The sequence below is a fragment of the Ambystoma mexicanum genome, unplaced genomic scaffold (genome assembly GCF_040938575.1).
Source record: "Ambystoma mexicanum isolate Mex_15411 unplaced genomic scaffold, UKY_AmexF1_1 Mex_scaf1, whole genome shotgun sequence".
Classification (NCBI taxonomy): Eukaryota; Metazoa; Chordata; class Amphibia; order Caudata; family Ambystomatidae; genus Ambystoma; species Ambystoma mexicanum.
Window position 1 is genome coordinate 2814346 of NW_027182324.1, and position 22883 is coordinate 2837228.

The 22883-nt window shown below is 40.9% G+C and overlaps 15 non-coding genes across 15 annotated transcripts; 12 read left to right on the forward strand and 3 right to left on the reverse strand.

The window, feature by feature from the left end:
* Positions 1-916: 916 nt before the first annotated feature.
* TRNAK-UUU (transfer RNA lysine (anticodon UUU)) lies at positions 917-989 on the reverse strand. Its single transcript has one exon. It is a non-coding gene; the product is annotated as a tRNA-Lys (tRNA).
* Positions 990-1446: 457 nt separating this feature from the next.
* On the forward strand, positions 1447-1520 carry TRNAT-AGU (transfer RNA threonine (anticodon AGU)). Its single transcript has one exon. It is a non-coding gene; the product is annotated as a tRNA-Thr (tRNA).
* Positions 1521-2287: 767 nt separating this feature from the next.
* On the forward strand, positions 2288-2361 carry TRNAT-AGU (transfer RNA threonine (anticodon AGU)). The gene has a single exon. It is a non-coding gene; the product is annotated as a tRNA-Thr (tRNA).
* Positions 2362-4808: 2447 nt separating this feature from the next.
* Positions 4809-4882, forward strand: TRNAT-AGU (transfer RNA threonine (anticodon AGU)). Its single transcript has one exon. It is a non-coding gene; the product is annotated as a tRNA-Thr (tRNA).
* Positions 4883-6492: 1610 nt separating this feature from the next.
* On the forward strand, positions 6493-6566 carry TRNAT-AGU (transfer RNA threonine (anticodon AGU)). The gene has a single exon. It is a non-coding gene; the product is annotated as a tRNA-Thr (tRNA).
* A 1607-nt stretch (positions 6567-8173) lies between these two features.
* TRNAT-AGU (transfer RNA threonine (anticodon AGU)) lies at positions 8174-8247 on the forward strand. Its single transcript has one exon. It is a non-coding gene; the product is annotated as a tRNA-Thr (tRNA).
* Positions 8248-12064: 3817 nt separating this feature from the next.
* TRNAT-AGU (transfer RNA threonine (anticodon AGU)) lies at positions 12065-12138 on the forward strand. The gene has a single exon. It is a non-coding gene; the product is annotated as a tRNA-Thr (tRNA).
* Positions 12139-13217: 1079 nt separating this feature from the next.
* On the reverse strand, positions 13218-13290 carry TRNAK-UUU (transfer RNA lysine (anticodon UUU)). The gene has a single exon. It is a non-coding gene; the product is annotated as a tRNA-Lys (tRNA).
* A 457-nt stretch (positions 13291-13747) lies between these two features.
* On the forward strand, positions 13748-13821 carry TRNAT-AGU (transfer RNA threonine (anticodon AGU)). The gene has a single exon. It is a non-coding gene; the product is annotated as a tRNA-Thr (tRNA).
* Positions 13822-14588: 767 nt separating this feature from the next.
* Positions 14589-14662, forward strand: TRNAT-AGU (transfer RNA threonine (anticodon AGU)). The gene has a single exon. It is a non-coding gene; the product is annotated as a tRNA-Thr (tRNA).
* A 2449-nt stretch (positions 14663-17111) lies between these two features.
* Positions 17112-17185, forward strand: TRNAT-AGU (transfer RNA threonine (anticodon AGU)). Its single transcript has one exon. It is a non-coding gene; the product is annotated as a tRNA-Thr (tRNA).
* A 1079-nt stretch (positions 17186-18264) lies between these two features.
* TRNAK-UUU (transfer RNA lysine (anticodon UUU)) lies at positions 18265-18337 on the reverse strand. Its single transcript has one exon. It is a non-coding gene; the product is annotated as a tRNA-Lys (tRNA).
* A 457-nt stretch (positions 18338-18794) lies between these two features.
* Positions 18795-18868, forward strand: TRNAT-AGU (transfer RNA threonine (anticodon AGU)). The gene has a single exon. It is a non-coding gene; the product is annotated as a tRNA-Thr (tRNA).
* A 767-nt stretch (positions 18869-19635) lies between these two features.
* On the forward strand, positions 19636-19709 carry TRNAT-AGU (transfer RNA threonine (anticodon AGU)). The gene has a single exon. It is a non-coding gene; the product is annotated as a tRNA-Thr (tRNA).
* Positions 19710-22156: 2447 nt separating this feature from the next.
* On the forward strand, positions 22157-22230 carry TRNAT-AGU (transfer RNA threonine (anticodon AGU)). Its single transcript has one exon. It is a non-coding gene; the product is annotated as a tRNA-Thr (tRNA).
* The last annotated feature ends 653 nt before the right edge of the window (positions 22231-22883 follow it).

Below are 22883 nucleotides of genomic sequence, written 5' to 3' on the forward strand. Positions count from 1 at the left end.
GCCATCAGAAATAGCACATATTAGAATGAGCAATTCATATTTCCTGCTAAATTTTTTGTAAAAGAAGCAAAGATACGCCTGAACAGGGACTTGAACCCTGGACCCTCAGATTAAAAGTCTGATGCTCTACCGACTGAGCTATCCAGGCACAGGGATCACTGCCCATTTGAAACTTGATTTTCACTCTACAGCACCTCCATACATGGCTACCTCACTGGTCAATAAAGGAAATGAATTACTAGTGCATTACACACATTTTGACACTGGAGACATAACTTTTTTCAGTCATTCCATATCCAGATATAGAGATTTGCAGCATCTAGGACTTTAATGTTCACCCACTTACGGATTTGAATGTTTTGCCACATTCATGAGTGCAAACTTGCTCCCCAGTAAAGACGAACATGTACTCCTCAATGCACACACTGGGCAATGCAGTCCACTCTAAATCGACGATTAATGACATGCTCGTTTTGTGCAATGGAGTTTCAGTCAATTGGAAAACATTTTGAAAAGTTATATTGCAACAGAAGCCCAGCCTTAAAAAAGTGGATTTCACTTCTGATTGATTACATGAGGAAGGAAAGGAGACCAGATGCAAAAAAGGTGCTGTGGCTCAGTTGGTTAAAGCGCCTGTCTAGTAAACAGGAGATCCTGAGTTCGAATCTCAGCAGCGCCTGTCTGCTTTTTTTTCGACCAATCTGTCTCCCCAATATTAAAACTTTGTACAAAGATTGCTATTTCATGCTATTTAGAAGCACAGTCAGGCTTGAAATGTTGGCAAAGCATCCAAGAACTCTGGACTCCACTACCTTAGAGTCATATTGCCCAAGGTTGCGATGCCATCAGAAACAGCACATATTAGAATGAGCAATTCATATTTCCTGCTTAATTTTTTGTAAAAGAAGCAAAGGTATGCCTGAACAGGGACTTGAACCCTGGACCCTCAGATTAAAAGTCTGATGCTCTACCGACTGAGCTATCCAGGCACAGGGATCACTGCCCATTTGAAACTTGATTTTCACTCTACAGCACCTCCATACATGGCTACCTCACTGGTCAATAAAGGAAATGAATTACTAGTGCATTACACACATTTTGACACTGGAGACATAACTTTTTTCAGTCATTCCGTATCCAGATATAGAGATTTGCAGCATCTAGGACTTTAATGTTCACCCACTTACGGATTTGAATGTTTTGCCACATTCATGAGTGCAAACTTGCTCCCCAGTAAAGACGAACATGTGCTCCTCAATGCACACACTGGGCAATGCAGTCCACTCTAAATCGACGATTAATGACATGCTCGTTTTGTGCAATGGAGTTTCAGTCAATTGGAAAACATTTTGAAAAGTTATATTGCAACAGAAGCCCAGCCTTAAAAAAGTGGATTTCACTTCTAAATGATTACATGAGGAAGGAAAGGAGACCAGATGCAAAAAAGGTGCTGTGGCTTAGTTGGTTAAAGCGCCTGTCTAGTAAACAGGAGATCCTGAGTTCGAATCTCAGCAGCGCCTGTCTGCTTTTTTTTCGACCAATCTGTCTCCCCAATATTAAAACTTTGTACAAAGATTGCTGTTTCATGCTATTTAGAAGCACAGTCAGGCTTGAAATGTTGGCAAAGCATCCAAGAACTCTGGACTCCACTACCTTAGAGTCATATTGCCCAAGGTTGCGATGCCATCAGAAATAGCACATATTAGAATGAGCAATTCATATTTCCTGCTTAATTTTTTGTAAAAGAAGCAAAGGTACGCCTGAACAGGGACTTGAACCCTGGACCCTCAGATTAAAAGTCTGATGCTCTACCGACTGAGCTATCCAGGCACAAGGATCACTGCCCATTTGAAACTTGATTTTCACTCTACAGCACCTCCATACATGGCTACCTCACTGGTCAATAAAGGAAATGAATTACTAGTGCATTACACACATTTTGACACTGGAGACATAACTTTTTTCAGTCATTCCGTATCCAGATATAGAGATTTGCAGCATCTAGGACTTTAATGTTCACCCACTTACGGATTTGAATGTTTTGCCACATTCATGAGTGCAAACTTGCTCCCCAGTAAAGACGAACATGTGCTCCTCAATGCACACACTGGGCAATGCAGTCCACTCTAAATCGACGATTAATGACATGCTCGTTTTGTGCAATGGAGTTTCAGTCAATTGGAAAACATTTTGAAAAGTTATATTGCAACAGAAGCCCAGCCTTAAAAAAGTGGATTTCACTTCTAAATGATTACATGAGGAAGGAAAGGAAACCAGATGCAAAAAAGGTGCTGTGGCTTAGTTGGTTAAAGCGCCTGTCTAGTAAACAGGAGATCCTGAGTTCGAATCTCAGCAGCGCCTGTCTGCTTTTTTTTCGACCAATCTGTCTCCCCAATATTAAAACTTTGTACAAAGATTGCTATTTCATGCTATTTAGAAGCACAGTCAGGCTTGAAATGTTGGCAAAGCATCCAAGAACTCTGGACTCCACTACCTTAGAATCATATTGCCCAAGGTTGCGATGCCATCAGAAATAGCACATATTAGAATGAGCAATTCATATTTCCTGCTTAATTTTTTGTAAAAGAAGCAAAGGTACGCCTGAACAGGGACTTGAACCCTGGACCCTGAGATTAAAAGTCTGATGCTCTACCGACTGAGCTATCCAGGCACAAGGATCACTGCCCATTTGAAACTTGATTTTCACTCTACAGCACCTCCATACATGGCTACTTCACTGGTCAATAAAGGAAATGAATTACTAGTGCATTACACACATTTTGACACTGGAGACATAACTTTTTTCAGTCATTCCGTATCCAGATATAGAGATTTGCAGCATCTAGGACTTTAATGTTCACCCACTTACGGATTTGAATGTTTTTCCACATTCATGAGTGCAAAATTGCTCCCCAGTAAAGGCGAACATGTGCTCCTCAATACACACACTGGGCAATGCAGTCCACTCTAAATCAACGATTAATGACATGCTCGTTTTGTGCAATGGAGTTTCAGTCAATTGGAAAACATTTTGTAAAGTTATATTGCAACAGAAGCCCAGCCTTAAAAAAAGTGGATTTCACTTCTAAATGATTACATGAGGAAGGACAGGAGATCAGATGCAAAAGAGGTGCTGTGGCTTAGTTGGTTAAAGCGCCTGTCTAGTAAACTGGAGATCCTGAGTTCGAACCTCAGCAGCGCCTGTCTGCTTTTTTTTCGACCAATCTGTCTCCCCAATATTAAAACTTTGTACAAAGATTGTTATTTCATGCTATTTAGAAGCACAGTCAGGCTTGAAATGTTGGCAAAGCATCCAAGAATTCTGGACTCCACTACCTTAGAGTCATATTGCCCAAGGTTGCGATGCCATCAGAAATAGCACATATTAGAATGAGCAATTCATATTTCCTGCTAAATTTTTTGTAAAAGAAGCAAAGATACGCCTGAACAGGGACTTGAACCCTGGACCCTCAGATTAAAAGTCTGATGCTCTACCGACTGAGCTATCCAGGCACAGGGATCACTGCCCATTTGAAACTTGATTTTCACTCTACAGCACCTCCATACATGGCTACCTCACTGGTCAATAAAGGAAATGAATTACTAGTGCATTACACACATTTTGACACTGGAGACATAACTTTTTTCAGTCATTCCGTATCCAGATATAGAGATTTGCAGCATCTAGGACTTTAATGTTCACCCACTTACGGATTTGAATGTTTTGCCACATTCATGAGTGCAAACTTGCTCCCCAGTAAAGACGAACATGTGCTCCTCAATGCACACACTGGGCAATGCAGTCCACTCTAAATCGACGATTAATGACATGCTCGTTTTGTGCAATGGAGTTTCAGTCAATTGGAAAACATTTTGAAAAGTTATATTGCAACAGAAGCCCAGCCTTAAAAAAGTGGATTTCACTTCTAAATGATTACATGAGGAAGGAAAGGAGACCAGATGCAAAAAAGGTGCTGTGGCTTAGTTGGTTAAAGCCCTGTCTAGTAAACAGGAGATCCTGAGTTCGAATCTCAACAGCGCCTGTCTGCTTTTTTTCGACCAATCTGTCTCCCAAATATTAAAACTTTGTACAAAGATTGCTATTTCATGCTATTTAGAAGCACAGTCAGGCTTGATATGTTGGCAAAGCATCCAAGAACTCTGGACTCCACTACCTTAGAGTCATATTGCCCAAGGTTGCGATGCCATCAGAAATAGCACATATTAGAATGAGCAATTCATATTTCCTGCTTAATTTTTTGTAAAAGAAGCAAAGGTACGCCTGAACAGGGACTTGAACCCTGGACCCTCAGATTAAAAGTCTGATGCCCTACCGACTGAGCTATCCAGGCAGATGGATCACTGCCATTTGAAACTTGATTTTCACTCTACAGCACCTCCATACATGGCTACCTCACTGGTCAATAAAGGAAATGAATTACTAGTGCATTACACACATTTTGACACTGGAGACATAACTTTTTTCAGTCATTCCGTATCCAGATATAGAGATTTGCAGCATCTAGGACTTTAATGTTCACCCACTTACGGATTTGAATGTTTTGCCACATTCATGAGTGCAAACTTGCTCCCCAGTAAAGACGAACATGTGCTCCTCAATGCACACACTGGGCAATGCAGTCCACTCTAAATCGACGATTAATGACATGCTCGTTTTGTGCAATGGAGTTTCAGTCAATTGGAAAACATTTTGAAAAGTTATATTGCAACAGAAGCCCAGCCTTAAAAAAGTGGATTTCACTTCTAAATGATTACATGAGGAAGGAAAGGAGACCAGATGCAAAAAGGGTGCTGTGGCTTAGTTGGTTAAAGCGCCTGTCTAGTAAACAGGAGATCCTGAGTTCGAATCTCAGCAGCGCCTGTCTGCTTTTTTTTTCGACCAATCTGTCTCCCCAATATTAAAACTTTGTACAAAGATTGCTATTTCATGCTATTTAGAAGCACAGTGAGGCTTGAAATGTTGGCAAAGCATCCAAGAACTCTGGACTCCACTACCTTAGAGTCATATTGCCCAAGGTTGCGATGCCATCAGAAATAGCACATATTAGAATGAGCAATTCATATTTCCTGCTTAATTTTTTGTAAAAGAAGCAAAGGTACGCCTGAACAGGGACTTGAACCCTGGACCCTCAGATTAAAAGTCTGATGTTCTACCGACTGAGCTATCCAGGCACAGGGATCACTGCCCATTTGAAACTTGATTTTCACTCTACAGCACCTCCATACATGGCTACCTCACTGGTCAATAAAGGAAATGAATTACTAGTGCATTACACACATTTTGACACTGGAGACATAACTTTTTTCAGTCATTCCGTATCCAGATATAAAGATTTGCAGCATCTAGGACTTTAATGTTCACCCACTTACGGATTTGAATGTTTTGCCACATTCATGAGTGCAAACTTGCTCCCCAGTAAAGACGAACATGTGCTCCTCAATGCACACACTGGGCAATGCAGTCCACTCTAAATCGACGATTAATGACATGCTCGTTTTGTGCAATGGAGTTTCAGTCAATTGGAAAACATTTTGAAAAGTTATATTGCAACAGAAGCCCAGCCTTAAAAAAGTGGATTTCACTTCTGATTGATTACATGAGGAAGGAAAGGAGACCAGATGCAAAAAAGGTGCTGTGGCTTAGTTGGTTAAAGCGCCTGTCTAGTAAACAGGAGATCCTGAGTTTGAATCTCAGCAGCGCCTGTCTGCTTTTTTTTCGACCAATCTGTCTCCCCAATATTAAAACTTTGTACAAAGATTGCTATTTCATGCTATTTAGAAGCACAGTCAGGCTTGAAATGTTGGCAAAGCATCCAAGAACTCTGGACTCCACTACCTTAGAGTCAGATTGCCCAAGGTTGCGATGCCATCAGAAACAGCACATATTAGAATGAGCAATTCATATTTCCTGCTTAATTTTTTGTAAAAGAAGCAAAGGTACGCCTGAACAGGGACTTGAACCCTGGACCCTCAGATTAAAAGTCTGATGCTCTAACGACTGATCCATCCAGGCACAGGGATCACTGCCCATTTGAAACTTGATTTTCACTCTACAGCACCTCCATACATGGCTACCTCACTGGTCAATAAAGGAAATGAATTACTAGTGCATTACACACATTTTGACACTGGAGACATGACTTTTTTCAGTCATTCCGTATCCAGATATAGAGATTTGCAGCATCTAGGACTTTAATGTTCACCCACTTACGGATTTGAATGATTTGCCACATTCATGAGTGCAAAATTGCTCCCCAGTAAAGGCGAACATGTGCTCCTCAATACACACACTGGGCAATGCAGTCCACTCTAAATCAACGATTAATGACATGCTCGTTTTGTGCAATGGAGTTTCAGTCAATTGGAAAACATTTTGTAAAGTTATATCGCAACAGAAGCCCAGCCTTAAAAAAAGTGGATTTCACTTCTAAATGATTACATGAGGAAGGAAAGGAGATCAGATGCAAAAGAGGTGCTGTGGCTTAGTTGGTTAAAGCGCCTGTCTAGTAAACAGGAGATCCTGAGTTCGAATCTCAGCAGCGCCTGTCTGCTTTTTTTTCGACCAATCTGTCTCCCCAATATTAAAACTTTGTACAAAGATTGTTATTTCATGCTATTTAGAAGCACAGTCAGGCTTGAAATGTTGGCAAAGCATCCAAGAATTCTGGACTCCACTACCTTAGAGTCATATTGCCCAAGGTTGCGATGCCATCAGAAATAGCACATATTAGAATGAGCAATTCATATTTCCTGCTAAATTTTTTGTAAAAGAAGCAAAGATACGCCTGAACAGGGACTTGAACCCTCGACCCTCAGATTAAAAGTCTGATGCTCTACCGACTGAGCTATCCAGGCACAGGGATCACTGCCCATTTGAAACTTGATTTTCACTCTACAGCACCTCCATACATGGCTACCTCACTGGTCAATAAAGGAAATGAATTACTAGTGCATTACACACATTTTGACACTGGAGACATAACTTTTTTCAGTCATTCCATATCCAGATATAGAGATTTGCAGCATCTAGGACTTTAATGTTCACCCACTTACGGATTTGAATGTTTTGCCACATTCATGAGTGCAAACTTGCTCCCCAGTAAAGACGAACATGTACTCCTCAATGCACACACTGGGCAATGCAGTCCACTCTAAATCGACGATTAATGACATGCTCGTTTTGTGCAATGGAGTTTCAGTCAATTGGAAAACATTTTGAAAAGTTATATTGCAACAGAAGCCCAGCCTTAAAAAAGTGGATTTCACTTCTGATTGATTACATGAGGAAGGAAAGGAGACCAGATGCAAAAAAGGTGCTGTGGCTCAGTTGGTTAAAGCGCCTGTCTAGTAAACAGGAGATCCTGAGTTCGAATCTCAGCAGCGCCTGTCTGCTTTTTTTTCGACCAATCTGTCTCCCCAATATTAAAACTTTGTACAAAGATTGCTATTTCATGCTATTTAGAAGCACAGTCAGGCTTGAAATGTTGGCAAAGCATCCAAGAACTCTGGACTCCACTACCTTAGAGTCATATTGCCCAAGGTTGCGATGCCATCAGAAATAGCACATATTAGAATGAGCAATTCATATTTCCTGCTTAATTTTTTGTAAAAGAAGCAAAGGTACGCCTGAACAGGGACTTGAACCCTGGACCCTCAGATTAAAAGTCTGATGCCCTACCGACTGAGCTATCCAGGCAGATGGATCACTGCCATTTGAAACTTGATTTTCACTCTACAGCACCTCCATACATGGCTACCTCACTGGTCAATAAAGGAAATGAATTACTAGTGCATTACACACATTTTGACACTGGAGACATAACTTTTTTCAGTCATTCCGTATCCAGATATAGAGATTTGCAGCATCTAGGACTTTAATGTTCACCCACTTACGGATTTGAATGTTTTGCCACATTCATGAGTGCAAACTTGCTCCCCAGTAAAGACGAACATGTGCTCCTCAATGCACACACTGGGCAATGCAGTCCACTCTAAATCGACGATTAATGACATGCTCGTTTTGTGCAATGGAGTTTCAGTCAATTGGAAAACATTTTGAAAAGTTATATTGCAACAGAAGCCCAGCCTTAAAAAAGTGGATTTCACTTCTAAATGATTACATGAGGAAGGAAAGGAGACCAGATGCAAAAAGGGTGCTGTGGCTTAGTTGGTTAAAGCGCCTGTCTAGTAAACAGGAGATCCTGAGTTCGAATCTCAGCAGCGCCTGTCTGCTTTTTTTTCGACCAATCTGTCTCCCCAATATTAAAACTTTGTACAAAGATTGCTATTTCATGCTATTTAGAAGCACAGTGAGGCTTGAAATGTTGGCAAAGCATCCAAGAACTCTGGACTCCACTACCTTAGAGTCATATTGCCCAAGGTTGCGATGCCATCAGAAATAGCACATATTAGAATGAGCAATTCATATTTCCTGCTTAATTTTTTGTAAAAGAAGCAAAGGTACGCCTGAACAGGGACTTGAACCCTGGACCCTCAGATTAAAAGTCTGATGTTCTACCGACTGAGCTATCCAGGCACAGGGATCACTGCCCATTTGAAACTTGATTTTCACTCTACAGCACCTCCATACATGGCTACCTCACTGGTCAATAAAGGAAATGAATTACTAGTGCATTACACACATTTTGACACTGGAGACATAACTTTTTTCAGTCATTCCGTATCCAGATATAGAGATTTGCAGCATCTAGGACTTTAATGTTCACCCACTTACGGATTTGAATGTTTTGCCACATTCATGAGTGCAAACTTGCTCCCCAGTAAAGACGAACATGTGCTCCTCAATGCACACACTGGGCAATGCAGTCCACTCTAAATCGACGATTAATGACATGCTCGTTTTGTGCAATGGAGTTTCAGTCAATTGGAAAACATTTTGAAAAGTTATATTGCAACAGAAGCCCAGCCTTAAAAAAGTGGATTTCACTTCTGATTGATTACATGAGGAAGGAAAGGAGACCAGATGCAAAAAAGGTGCTGTGGCTTAGTTGGTTAAAGCGCCTGTCTAGTAAACAGGAGATCCTGAGTTTGAATCTCAGCAGCGCCTGTCTGCTTTTTTTTCGACCAATCTGTCTCCCCAATATTAAAACTTTGTACAAAGATTGCTATTTCATGCTATTTAGAAATGAATTACTAGTGCATTACACACATTTGACACTGGAGACATAACTTTTTTCAGTCATTCCGTATCCAGATATAGAGATTTGCAGCATCTAGGACTTTAATGTTCACCCACTTACGGATTTGAATGATTTGCCACATTCATGAGTGCAAAATTGCTCCCCAGTAAAGGCGAACATGTGCTCCTCAATACACACACTGGGCAATGCAGTCCACTCTAAATCAACGATTAATGACATGCTCGTTTTGTGCAATGGAGTTTCAGTCAATTGGAAAACATTTTGTAAAGTTATATCGCAACAGAAGCCCAGCCTTAAAAAAAGTGGATTTCACTTCTAAATGATTACATGAGGAAGGAAAGGAGATCAGATGCAAAAGAGGTGCTGTGGATTAGTTGGTTAAAGCGCCTGTCTAGTAAACAGGAGATCCTGAGTTCGAATCTCAGCAGCGCCTGTCTGCTTTTTTTTCGACCAATCTGTCTCCCCAATATTAAAACTTTGTACAAAGATTGTTATTTCATGCTATTTAGAAGCACAGTCAGGCTTGAAATGTTGGCAAAGCATCCAAGAATTCTGGACTCCACTACCTTAGAGTCATATTGCCCAAGGTTGCGATGCCATCAGAAATAGCACATATTAGAATGAGCAATTCATATTTCCTGCTAAATTTTTTGTAAAAGAAGCAAAGATACGCCTGAACAGGGACTTGAACCCTGGACCCTCAGATTAAAAGTCTGATGCTCTACCGACTGAGCTATCCAGGCACAGGGATCACTGCCCATTTGAAACTTGATTTTCACTCTACAGCACCTCCATACATGGCTACCTCACTGGTCAATAAAGGAAATGAATTACTAGTGCATTACACACATTTTGACACTGGAGACATAACTTTTTTCAGTCATTCCATATCCAGATATAGAGATTTGCAGCATCTAGGACTTTAATGTTCACCCACTTACGGATTTGAATGTTTTGCCACATTCATGAGTGCAAACTTGCTCCCCAGTAAAGACGAACATGTGCTCCTCAATGCACACACTGGGCAATGCAGTCCACTCTAAATCGACGATTAATGACATGCTCGTTTTGTGCAATGGAGTTTCAGTCAATTGGAAAACATTTTGAAAAGTTATATTGCAACAGAAGCCCAGCCTTAAAAAAGTGGATTTCACTTCTGATTGATTACATGAGGAAGGAAAGGAGACCAGATGCAAAAAAGGTGCTGTGGCTCAGTTGGTTAAAGCGCCTGTCTAGTAAACAGGAGATCCTGAGTTCGAATCTCAGCAGCGCCTGTCTGCTTTTTTTTCGACCAATCTGTCTCCCCAATATTAAAACTTTGTACAAAGATTGCTATTTCATGCTATTTAGAAGCACAGTCAGGCTTGAAATGTTGGCAAAGCATCCAAGAACTCTGGACTCCACTACCTTAGAGTCATATTGCCCAAGGTTGCGATGCCATCAGAAATAGCACATATTAGAATGAGCAATTCATATTTCCTGCTTAATTTTTTGTAAAAGAAGCAAAGGTACCCCTGAACAGGGACTTGAACCCTGGACCCTCAGATTAAAAGTCTGATGCCCTACCGACTGAGCTATCCAGGCAGATGGATCACTGCCATTTGAAACTTGATTTTCACTCTACAGCACCTCCATACATGGCTACCTCACTGGTCAATAAAGGAAATGAATTACTAGTGCATTACACACATTTTGACACTGGAGACATAACTTTTTTCAGTCATTCCGTATCCAGATATAGAGATTTGCAGCATCTAGGACTTTAATGTTCACCCACTTACGGATTTGAATGTTTTGCCACATTCATGAGTGCAAACTTGCTCCCCAGTAAAGACGAACATGTGCTCCTCAATGCACACACTGGGCAATGCAGTCCACTCTAAATCGACGATTAATGACATGCTCGTTTTGTGCAATGGAGTTTCAGTCAATTGGAAAACATTTTGAAAAGTTATATTGCAACAGAAGCCCAGCCTTAAAAAAGTGGATTTCACTTCTGATTGATTACATGAGGAAGGAAAGGAGACCAGATGCAAAAAAGGTGCTGTGGCTTAGTTGGTTAAAGCGCCTGTCTAGTAAACAGGAGATCCTGAGTTTGAATCTCAGCAGCGCCTGTCTGCTTTTTTTTCGACCAATCTGTCTCCCCAATATTAAAACTTTGTACAAAGATTGCTATTTCATGCTATTTAGAAGCACAGTCAGGCTTGAAATGTTGGCAAAGCATCCAAGAACTCTGGACTCCACTACCTTAGAGTCATATTGCCCAAGGTTGCGATGCCATCAGAAACAGCACATATTAGAATGAGCAATTCATATTTCCTGCTTAATTTTTTGTAAAAGAAGCAAAGGTACGCCTGAACAGGGACTTGAACCCTGGACCCTCAGATTAAAAGTCTGATGCTCTAACGACTGATCTATCCAGGCACAGGGATCACTGCCCATTTGAAACTTGATTTTCACTCTACAGCACCTCCATACATGGCTACCTCACTGGTCAATAAAGGAAATGAATTACTAGTGCATTACACACATTTTGACACTGGAGACATAACTTTTTTCAGTCATTCCGTATCCAGATATAGAGATTTGCAGCATCTAGGACTTTAATGTTCACCCACTTACGGATTTGAATGATTTGCCACATTCATGAGTGCAAAATTGCTCCCCAGTAAAGGCGAACATGTGCTCCTCAATACACACACTGGGCAATGCAGTCCACTCTAAATCAACGATTAATGACATGCTCGTTTTGTGCAATGGAGTTTCAGTCAATTGGAAAACATTTTGTAAAGTTATATCGCAACAGAAGCCCAGCCTTAAAAAAAGTGGATTTCACTTCTAAATGATTACATGAGGAAGGAAAGGAGATCAGACGCAAAAGAGGTGCTGTGGCTTAGTTGGTTAAAGCGCCTGTCTAGTAAACAGGAGATCCTGAGTTCGAATCTCAGCAGCGCCTGTCTGCTTTTTTTTTCGACCAATCTGTCTCCCCAATATTAAAACTTTGTACAAAGATTGTTATTTCATGCTATTTAGAAGCACAGTCAGGCTTGAAATGTTGGCAAAGCATCCAAGAATTCTGGACTCCACTACCTTAGAGTCATATTGCCCAAGGTTGCAATGCCATCAGAAATAGCACATATTAGAATGAGCAATTCGTATATCCTGCAAAATTTTTTGTAAAAGAAGCAAAGATACGCCTGAACAGGGACTTGAACCCTGGACCCTCAGATTAAAAGTCTGATGCTCTACCGACTGAGCTATCCAGGCACAGGGATCACTGCCCATTTGAAACTTGATTTTCACTCTACAGCACCTCCATACATGGCTACCTCACTGGTCAATAAAGGAAATGAATTACTAGTGCATTACACACATTTTGACACTGGAGACATAACTTTTTTCAGTCATTCCATATCCAGATATAGAGATTTGCAGCATCTAGGACTTTAATGTTCACCCACTTACGGATTTGAATGTTTTGCCACATTCATGAGTGCAAACTTGCTCCCCAGTAAAGACGAACATGTACTCCTCAATGCACACACTGGGCAATGCAGTCCACTCTAAATCGACGATTAATGACATGCTCGTTTTGTGCAATGGAGTTTCAGTCAATTGGAAAACATTTTGAAAAGTTATATTGCAACAGAAGCCCAGCCTTAAAAAAGTGGATTTCACTTCTGATTGATTACATGAGGAAGGAAAGGAGACCAGATGCAAAAAAGGTGCTGTGGCTCAGTTGGTTAAAGCGCCTGTCTAGTAAACAGGAGATCCTGAGTTCGAATCTCAGCAGCGCCTGTCTGCTTTTTTTTCGACCAATCTGTCTCCCCAATATTAAAACTTTGTACAAAGATTGCTATTTCATGCTATTTAGAAGCACAGTCAGGCTTGAAATGTTGGCAAAGCATCCAAGAACTCTGGACTCCACTACCTTAGAGTCATATTGCCCAAGGTTGCGATGCCATCAGAAACAGCACATATTAGAATGAGCAATTCATATTTCCTGCTTAATTTTTTGTAAAAGAAGCAAAGGTATGCCTGAACAGGGACTTGAACCCTGGACCCTCAGATTAAAAGTCTGATGCTCTACCGACTGAGCTATCCAGGCACAGGGATCACTGCCCATTTGAAACTTGATTTTCACTCTACAGCACCTCCATACATGGCTACCTCACTGGTCAATAAAGGAAATGAATTACTAGTGCATTACACACATTTTGACACTGGAGACATAACTTTTTTCAGTCATTCCGTATCCAGATATAGAGATTTGCAGCATCTAGGACTTTAATGTTCACCCACTTACGGATTTGAATGTTTTGCCACATTCATGAGTGCAAACTTGCTCCCCAGTAAAGACGAACATGTGCTCCTCAATGCACACACTGGGCAATGCAGTCCACTCTAAATCGACGATTAATGACATGCTCGTTTTGTGCAATGGAGTTTCAGTCAATTGGAAAACATTTTGAAAAGTTATATTGCAACAGAAGCCCAGCCTTAAAAAAGTGGATTTCACTTCTAAATGATTACATGAGGAAGGAAAGGAGACCAGATGCAAAAAAGGTGCTGTGGCTTAGTTGGTTAAAGCGCCTGTCTAGTAAACAGGAGATCCTGAGTTCGAATCTCAGCAGCGCCTGTCTGCTTTTTTTTCGACCAATCTGTCTCCCCAATATTAAAACTTTGTACAAAGATTGCTGTTTCATGCTATTTAGAAGCACAGTCAGGCTTGAAATGTTGGCAAAGCATCCAAGAACTCTGGACTCCACTACCTTAGAGTCATATTGCCCAAGGTTGCGATGCCATCAGAAATAGCACATATTAGAATGAGCAATTCATATTTCCTGCTTAATTTTTTGTAAAAGAAGCAAAGGTACGCCTGAACAGGGACTTGAACCCTGGACCCTCAGATTAAAAGTCTGATGCTCTACCGACTGAGCTATCCAGGCACAAGGATCACTGCCCATTTGAAACTTGATTTTCACTCTACAGCACCTCCATACATGGCTACCTCACTGGTCAATAAAGGAAATGAATTACTAGTGCATTACACACATTTTGACACTGGAGACATAACTTTTTTCAGTCATTCCGTATCCAGATATAGAGATTTGCAGCATCTAGGACTTTAATGTTCACCCACTTACGGATTTGAATGTTTTGCCACATTCATGAGTGCAAACTTGCTCCCCAGTAAAGACGAACATGTGCTCCTCAATGCACACACTGGGCAATGCAGTCCACTCTAAATCGACGATTAATGACATGCTCGTTTTGTGCAATGGAGTTTCAGTCAATTGGAAAACATTTTGAAAAGTTATATTGCAACAGAAGCCCAGCCTTAAAAAAGTGGATTTCACTTCTAAATGATTACATGAGGAAGGAAAGGAAACCAGATGCAAAAAAGGTGCTGTGGCTTAGTTGGTTAAAGCGCCTGTCTAGTAAACAGGAGATCCTGAGTTCGAATCTCAGCAGCGCCTGTCTGCTTTTTTTTCGACCAATCTGTCTCCCCAATATTAAAACTTTGTACAAAGATTGCTATTTCATGCTATTTAGAAGCACAGTCAGGCTTGAAATGTTGGCAAAGCATCCAAGAACTCTGGACTCCACTACCTTAGAATCATATTGCCCAAGGTTGCGATGCCATCAGAAATAGCACATATTAGAATGAGCAATTCATATTTCCTGCTTAATTTTTTGTAAAAGAAGCAAAGGTACGCCTGAACAGGGACTTGAACCCTGGACCCTGAGATTAAAAGTCTGATGCTCTACCGACTGAGCTATCCAGGCACAAGGATCACTGCCCATTTGAAACTTGATTTTCACTCTACAGCACCTCCATACATGGCTACTTCACTGGTCAATAAAGGAAATGAATTACTAGTGCATTACACACATTTTGACACTGGAGACATAACTTTTTTCAGTCATTCCGTATCCAGATATAGAGATTTGCAGCATCTAGGACTTTAATGTTCACCCACTTACGGATTTGAATGTTTTTCCACATTCATGAGTGCAAAATTGCTCCCCAGTAAAGGCGAACATGTGCTCCTCAATACACACACTGGGCAATGCAGTCCACTCTAAATCAACGATTAATGACATGCTCGTTTTGTGCAATGGAGTTTCAGTCAATTGGAAAACATTTTGTAAAGTTATATTGCAACAGAAGCCCAGCCTTAAAAAAAGTGGATTTCACTTCTAAATGATTACATGAGGAAGGACAGGAGATCAGATGCAAAAGAGGTGCTGTGGCTTAGTTGGTTAAAGCGCCTGTCTAGTAAACTGGAGATCCTGAGTTCGAACCTCAGCAGCGCCTGTCTGCTTTTTTTTCGACCAATCTGTCTCCCCAATATTAAAACTTTGTACAAAGATTGTTATTTCATGCTATTTAGAAGCACAGTCAGGCTTGAAATGTTGGCAAAGCATCCAAGAATTCTGGACTCCACTACCTTAGAGTCATATTGCCCAAGGTTGCGATGCCATCAGAAATAGCACATATTAGAATGAGCAATTCATATTTCCTGCTAAATTTTTTGTAAAAGAAGCAAAGATACGCCTGAACAGGGACTTGAACCCTGGACCCTCAGATTAAAAGTCTGATGCTCTACCGACTGAGCTATCCAGGCACAGGGATCACTGCCCATTTGAAACTTGATTTTCACTCTACAGCACCTCCATACATGGCTACCTCACTGGTCAATAAAGGAAATGAATTACTAGTGCATTACACACATTTTGACACTGGAGACATAACTTTTTTCAGTCATTCCGTATCCAGATATAGAGATTTGCAGCATCTAGGACTTTAATGTTCACCCACTTACGGATTTGAATGTTTTGCCACATTCATGAGTGCAAACTTGCTCCCCAGTAAAGACGAACATGTGCTCCTCAATGCACACACTGGGCAATGCAGTCCACTCTAAATCGACGATTAATGACATGCTCGTTTTGTGCAATGGAGTTTCAGTCAATTGGAAAACATTTTGAAAAGTTATATTGCAACAGAAGCCCAGCCTTAAAAAAGTGGATTTCACTTCTAAATGATTACATGAGGAAGGAAAGGAGACCAGATGCAAAAAAGGTGCTGTGGCTTAGTTGGTTAAAGCCCTGTCTAGTAAACAGGAGATCCTGAGTTCGAATCTCAGCAGCGCCTGTCTGCTTTTTTTCGACCAATCTGTCTCCCCAATATTAAAACTTTGTACAAAGATTGCTATTTCATGCTATTTAGAAGCACAGTCAGGCTTGAAATGTTGGCAAAGCATCCAAGAACTCTGGACTCCACTACCTTAGAGTCATATTGCCCAAGGTTGCGATGCCATCAGAAACAGCACATATTAGAATGAGCAATTCATATTTCCTGCTTAATTTTTTGTAAAAGAAGCAAAGGTACGCCTGAACAGGGACTTGAACCCTGGACCCTCAGATTAAAAGTCTGATGCTCTAACGACTGATCTATCCAGGCACAGGGATCACTGCCCATTTGAAACTTGATTTTCACTCTACAGCACCTCCATACATGGCTACCTCACTGGTCAATAAAGGAAATGAATTACTAGTGCATTACACACATTTTGACACTGGAGACATAACTTTTTTCAGTCATTCCGTATCCAGATATAGAGATTTGCAGCATCTAGGACTTTAATGTTCACCCACTTACGGATTTGAATGATTTGCCACATTCATGAGTGCAAAATTGCTCCCCAGTAAAGGCGAACATGTGCTCCTCAATACACACACTGGGCAATGCAGTCCACTCTAAATCAACGATTAATGACATGCTCGTTTTGTGCAATGGAGTTTCAGTCAATTGGAAAACATTTTGTAAAGTTATATCGCAACAGAAGCCCAGCCTTAAAAAAAGTGGATTTCACTTCTAAATGATTACATGAGGAAGGAAAGAAGATCAGACGCAAAAGAGGTGCTGTGGCTTAGTTGGTTAAAGCGCCTGTCTAGTAAACAGGAGATCCTGAGTTCGAATCTCAGCAGCGCCTGTCTGCTTTTTTTTTCGACCAATCTGTCTCCCCAATATTAAAACTTTGTACAAAGATTGTTATTTCATGCTATTTAGAAGCACAGTCAGGCTTGAAATGTTGGCAAAGCATCCAAGAATTCTGGACTCCACTACCTTAGAGTCATATTGCCCAAGGTTGCGATGCCATCAGAAATAGCACATATTAGAATGAGCAATTCATATTTCCTGCTAAATTTTTTGTAAAAGAAGCAAAGATACGCCTGAACAGGGACTTGAACCCTGGACCCTCAGATTAAAAGTCTGATGCTCTACCGACTGAGCTATCCAGGCACAGGGATCACTGCCCATTTGAAACTTGATTTTCACTCTACAGCACCTCCATACATGGCTACCTCACTGGTCAATAAAGGAAATGAATTACTAGTGCATTACACACATTTTGACACTGGAGACATAACTTTTTTCAGTCATTCCATATCCAGATATAGAGATTTGCAGCATCTAGGACTTTAATGTTCACCCACTTACGGATTTGAATGTTTTGCCACATTCATGAGTGCAAACTTGCTCCCCAGTAAAGACGAACATGTACTCCTCAATGCACACACTGGGCAATGCAGTCCACTCTAAATCGACGATTAATGACATGCTCGTTTTGTGCAATGGAGTTTCAGTCAATTGGAAAACATTTTGAAAAGTTATATTGCAACAGAAGCCCAGCCTTAAAAAAGTGGATTTCACTTCTGATTGATTACATGAGGAAGGAAAGGAGACCAGATGCAAAAAAGGTGCTGTGGCTCAGTTGGTTAAAGCGCCTGTCTAGTAAACAGGAGATCCTGAGTTCGAATCTCAGCAGCGCCTGTCTGCTTTTTTTTCGACCAATCTGTCTCCCCAATATTAAAACTTTGTACAAAGATTGCTATTTCATGCTATTTAGAAGCACAGTCAGGCTTGAAATGTTGGCAAAGCATCCAAGAACTCTGGACTCCACTACCTTAGAGTCATATTGCCCAAGGTTGCGATGCCATCAGAAACAGCACATATTAGAATGAGCAATTCATATTTCCTGCTTAATTTTTTGTAAAAGAAGCAAAGGTATGCCTGAACAGGGACTTGAACCCTGGACCCTCAGATTAAAAGTCTGATGCTCTACCGACTGAGCTATCCAGGCACAGGGATCACTGCCCATTTGAAACTTGATTTTCACTCTACAGCACCTCCATACATGGCTACCTCACTGGTCAATAAAGGAAATGAATTACTAGTGCATTACACACATTTTGACACTGGAGACATAACTTTTTTCAGTCATTCCGTATCCAGATATAGAGATTTGCAGCATCTAGGACTTTAATGTTCACCCACTTACGGATTTGAATGTTTTGCCACATTCATGAGTGCAAACTTGCTCCCCAGTAAAGACGAACATGTGCTCCTCAATGCACACACTGGGCAATGCAGTCCACTCTAAATCGACGATTAATGACATGCTCGTTTTGTGCAATGGAGTTTCAGTCAATTGGAAAACATTTTGAAAAGTTATATTGCAACAGAAGCCCAGCCTTAAAAAAGTGGATTTCACTTCTAAATGATTACATGAGGAAGGAAAGGAGACCAGATGCAAAAAAGGTGCTGTGGCTTAGTTGGTTAAAGCGCCTGTCTAGTAAACAGGAGATCCTGAGTTCGAATCTCAGCAGCGCCTGTCTGCTTTTTTTTCGACCAATCTGTCTCCCCAATATTAAAACTTTGTACAAAGATTGCTGTTTCATGCTATTTAGAAGCACAGTCAGGCTTGAAATGTTGGCAAAGCATCCAAGAACTCTGGACTCCACTACCTTAGAGTCATATTGCCCAAGGTTGCGATGCCATCAGAAATAGCACATATTAGAATGAGCAATTCATATTTCCTGCTTAATTTTTTGTAAAAGAAGCAAAGGTACGCCTGAACAGGGACTTGAACCCTGGACCCTCAGATTAAAAGTCTGATGCTCTACCGACTGAGCTATCCAGGCACAAGGATCACTGCCCATTTGAAACTTGATTTTCACTCTACAGCACCTCCATACATGGCTACCTCACTGGTCAATAAAGGAAATGAATTACTAGTGCATTACACACATTTTGACACTGGAGACATAACTTTTTTCAGTCATTCCGTATCCAGATATAGAGATTTGCAGCATCTAGGACTTTAATGTTCACCCACTTACGGATTTGAATGTTTTGCCACATTCATGAGTGCAAACTTGCTCCCCAGTAAAGACGAACATGTGCTCCTCAATGCACACACTGGGCAATGCAGTCCACTCTAAATCGACGATTAATGACATGCTCGTTTTGTGCAATGGAGTTTCAGTCAATTGGAAAACATTTTGAAAAGTTATATTGCAACAGAAGCCCAGCCTTAAAAAAGTGGATTTCACTTCTAAATGATTACATGAGGAAGGAAAGGAAACCAGATGCAAAAAAGGTGCTGTGGCTTAGTTGGTTAAAGCGCCTGTCTAGTAAACAGGAGATCCTGAGTTCGAATCTCAGCAGCGCCTGTCTGCTTTTTTTTCGACCAATCTGTCTCCCCAATATTAAAACTTTGTACAAAGATTGCTATTTCATGCTATTTAGAAGCACAGTCAGGCTTGAAATGTTGGCAAAGCATCCAAGAACTCTGGACTCCACTACCTTAGAATCATATTGCCCAAGGTTGCGATGCCATCAGAAATAGCACATATTAGAATGAGCAATTCATATTTCCTGCTTAATTTTTTGTAAAAGAAGCAAAGGTACGCCTGAACAGGGACTTGAACCCTGGACCCTGAGATTAAAAGTCTGATGCTCTACCGACTGAGCTATCCAGGCACAAGGATCACTGCCCATTTGAAACTTGATTTTCACTCTACAGCACCTCCATACATGGCTACTTCACTGGTCAATAAAGGAAATGAATTACTAGTGCATTACACACATTTTGACACTGGAGACATAACTTTTTTCAGTCATTCCGTATCCAGATATAGAGATTTGCAGCATCTAGGACTTTAATGTTCACCCACTTACGGATTTGAATGTTTTTCCACATTCATGAGTGCAAAATTGCTCCCCAGTAAAGGCGAACATGTGCTCCTCAATACACACACTGGGCAATGCAGTCCACTCTAAATCAACGATTAATGACATGCTCGTTTTGTGCAATGGAGTTTCAGTCAATTGGAAAACATTTTGTAAAGTTATATTGCAACAGAAGCCCAGCCTTAAAAAAAGTGGATTTCACTTCTAAATGATTACATGAGGAAGGACAGGAGATCAGATGCAAAAGAGGTGCTGTGGCTTAGTTGGTTAAAGCGCCTGTCTAGTAAACTGGAGATCCTGAGTTCGAACCTCAGCAGCGCCTGTCTGCTTTTTTTTCGACCAATCTGTCTCCCCAATATTAAAACTTTGTACAAAGATTGTTATTTCATGCTATTTAGAAGCACAGTCAGGCTTGAAATGTTGGCAAAGCATCCAAGAATTCTGGACTCCACTACCTTAGAGTCATATTGCCCAAGGTTGCGATGCCATCAGAAATAGCACATATTAGAATGAGCAATTCATATTTCCTGCTAAATTTTTTGTAAAAGAAGCAAAGATACGCCTGAACAGGGACTTGAACCCTGGACCCTCAGATTAAAAGTCTGATGCTCTACCGACTGAGCTATCCAGGCACAGGGATCACTGCCCATTTGAAACTTGATTTTCACTCTACAGCACCTCCATACATGGCTACCTCACTGGTCAATAAAGGAAATGAATTACTAGTGCATTACACACATTTTGACACTGGAGACATAACTTTTTTCAGTCATTCCGTATCCAGATATAGAGATTTGCAGCATCTAGGACTTTAATGTTCACCCACTTACGGATTTGAATGTTTTGCCACATTCATGAGTGCAAACTTGCTCCCCAGTAAAGACGAACATGTGCTCCTCAATGCACACACTGGGCAATGCAGTCCACTCTAAATCGACGATTAATGACATGCTCGTTTTGTGCAATGGAGTTTCAGTCAATTGGAAAACATTTTGAAAAGTTATATTGCAACAGAAGCCCAGCCTTAAAAAAGTGGATTTCACTTCTAAATGATTACATGAGGAAGGAAAGGAGACCAGATGCAAAAAAGGTGCTGTGGCTTAGTTGGTTAAAGCCCTGTCTAGTAAACAGGAGATCCTGAGTTCGAATCTCAACAGCGCCTGTCTGCTTTTTTTCGACCAATCTGTCTCCCAAATATTAAAACTTTGTACAAAGATTGCTATTTCATGCTATTTAGAAGCACAGTCAGGCTTGATATGTTGGCAAAGCATCCAAGAACTCTGGACTCCACTACCTTAGAGTCATATTGCCCAAGGTTGCGATGCCATCAGAAATAGCACATATTAGAATGAGCAATTCATATTTCCTGCTTAATTTTTTGTAAAAGAAGCAAAGGTACGCCTGAACAGGGACTTGAACCCTGGACCCTCAGATTAAAAGTCTGATGCCCTACCGACTGAGCTATCCAGGCAGATGGATCACTGCCATTTGAAACTTGATTTTCACTCTACAGCACCTCCATACATGGCTACCTCACTGGTCAATAAAGGAAATGAATTACTAGTGCATTACACACATTTTGACACTGGAGACATAACTTTTTTCAGTCATTCCGTATCCAGATATAGAGATTTGCAGCATCTAGGACTTTAATGTTCACCCACTTACGGATTTGAATGTTTTGCCACATTCATGAGTGCAAACTTGCTCCCCAGTAAAGACGAACATGTGCTCCTCAATGCACACACTGGGCAATGCAGTCCACTCTAAATCGACGATTAATGACATGCTCGTTTTGTGCAATGGAGTTTCAGTCAATTGGAAAACATTTTGAAAAGTTATATTGCAACAGAAGCCCAGCCTTAAAAAAGTGGATTTCACTTCTAAATGATTACATGAGGAAGGAAAGGAGACCAGATGCAAAAAGGGTGCTGTGGCTTAGTTGGTTAAAGCGCCTGTCTAGTAAACAGGAGATCCTGAGTTCGAATCTCAGCAGCGCCTGTCTGCTTTTTTTTTCGACCAATCTGTCTCCCCAATATTAAAACTTTGTACAAAGATTGCTATTTCATGCTATTTAGAAGCACAGTGAGGCTTGAAATGTTGGCAAAGCATCCAAGAACTCTGGACTCCACTACCTTAGAGTCATATTGCCCAAGGTTGCGATGCCATCAGAAATAGCACATATTAGAATGAGCAATTCATATTTCCTGCTTAATTTTTTGTAAAAGAAGCAAAGGTACGCCTGAACAGGGACTTGAACCCTGGACCCTCAGATTAAAAGTCTGATGTTCTACCGACTGAGCTATCCAGGCACAGGGATCACTGCCCATTTGAAACTTGATTTTCACTCTACAGCACCTCCATACATGGCTACCTCACTGGTCAATAAAGGAAATGAATTACTAGTGCATTACACACATTTTGACACTGGAGACATAACTTTTTTCAGTCATTCCGTATCCAGATATAAAGATTTGCAGCATCTAGGACTTTAATGTTCACCCACTTACGGATTTGAATGTTTTGCCACATTCATGAGTGCAAACTTGCTCCCCAGTAAAGACGAACATGTGCTCCTCAATGCACACACTGGGCAATGCAGTCCACTCTAAATCGACGATTAATGACATGCTCGTTTTGTGCAATGGAGTTTC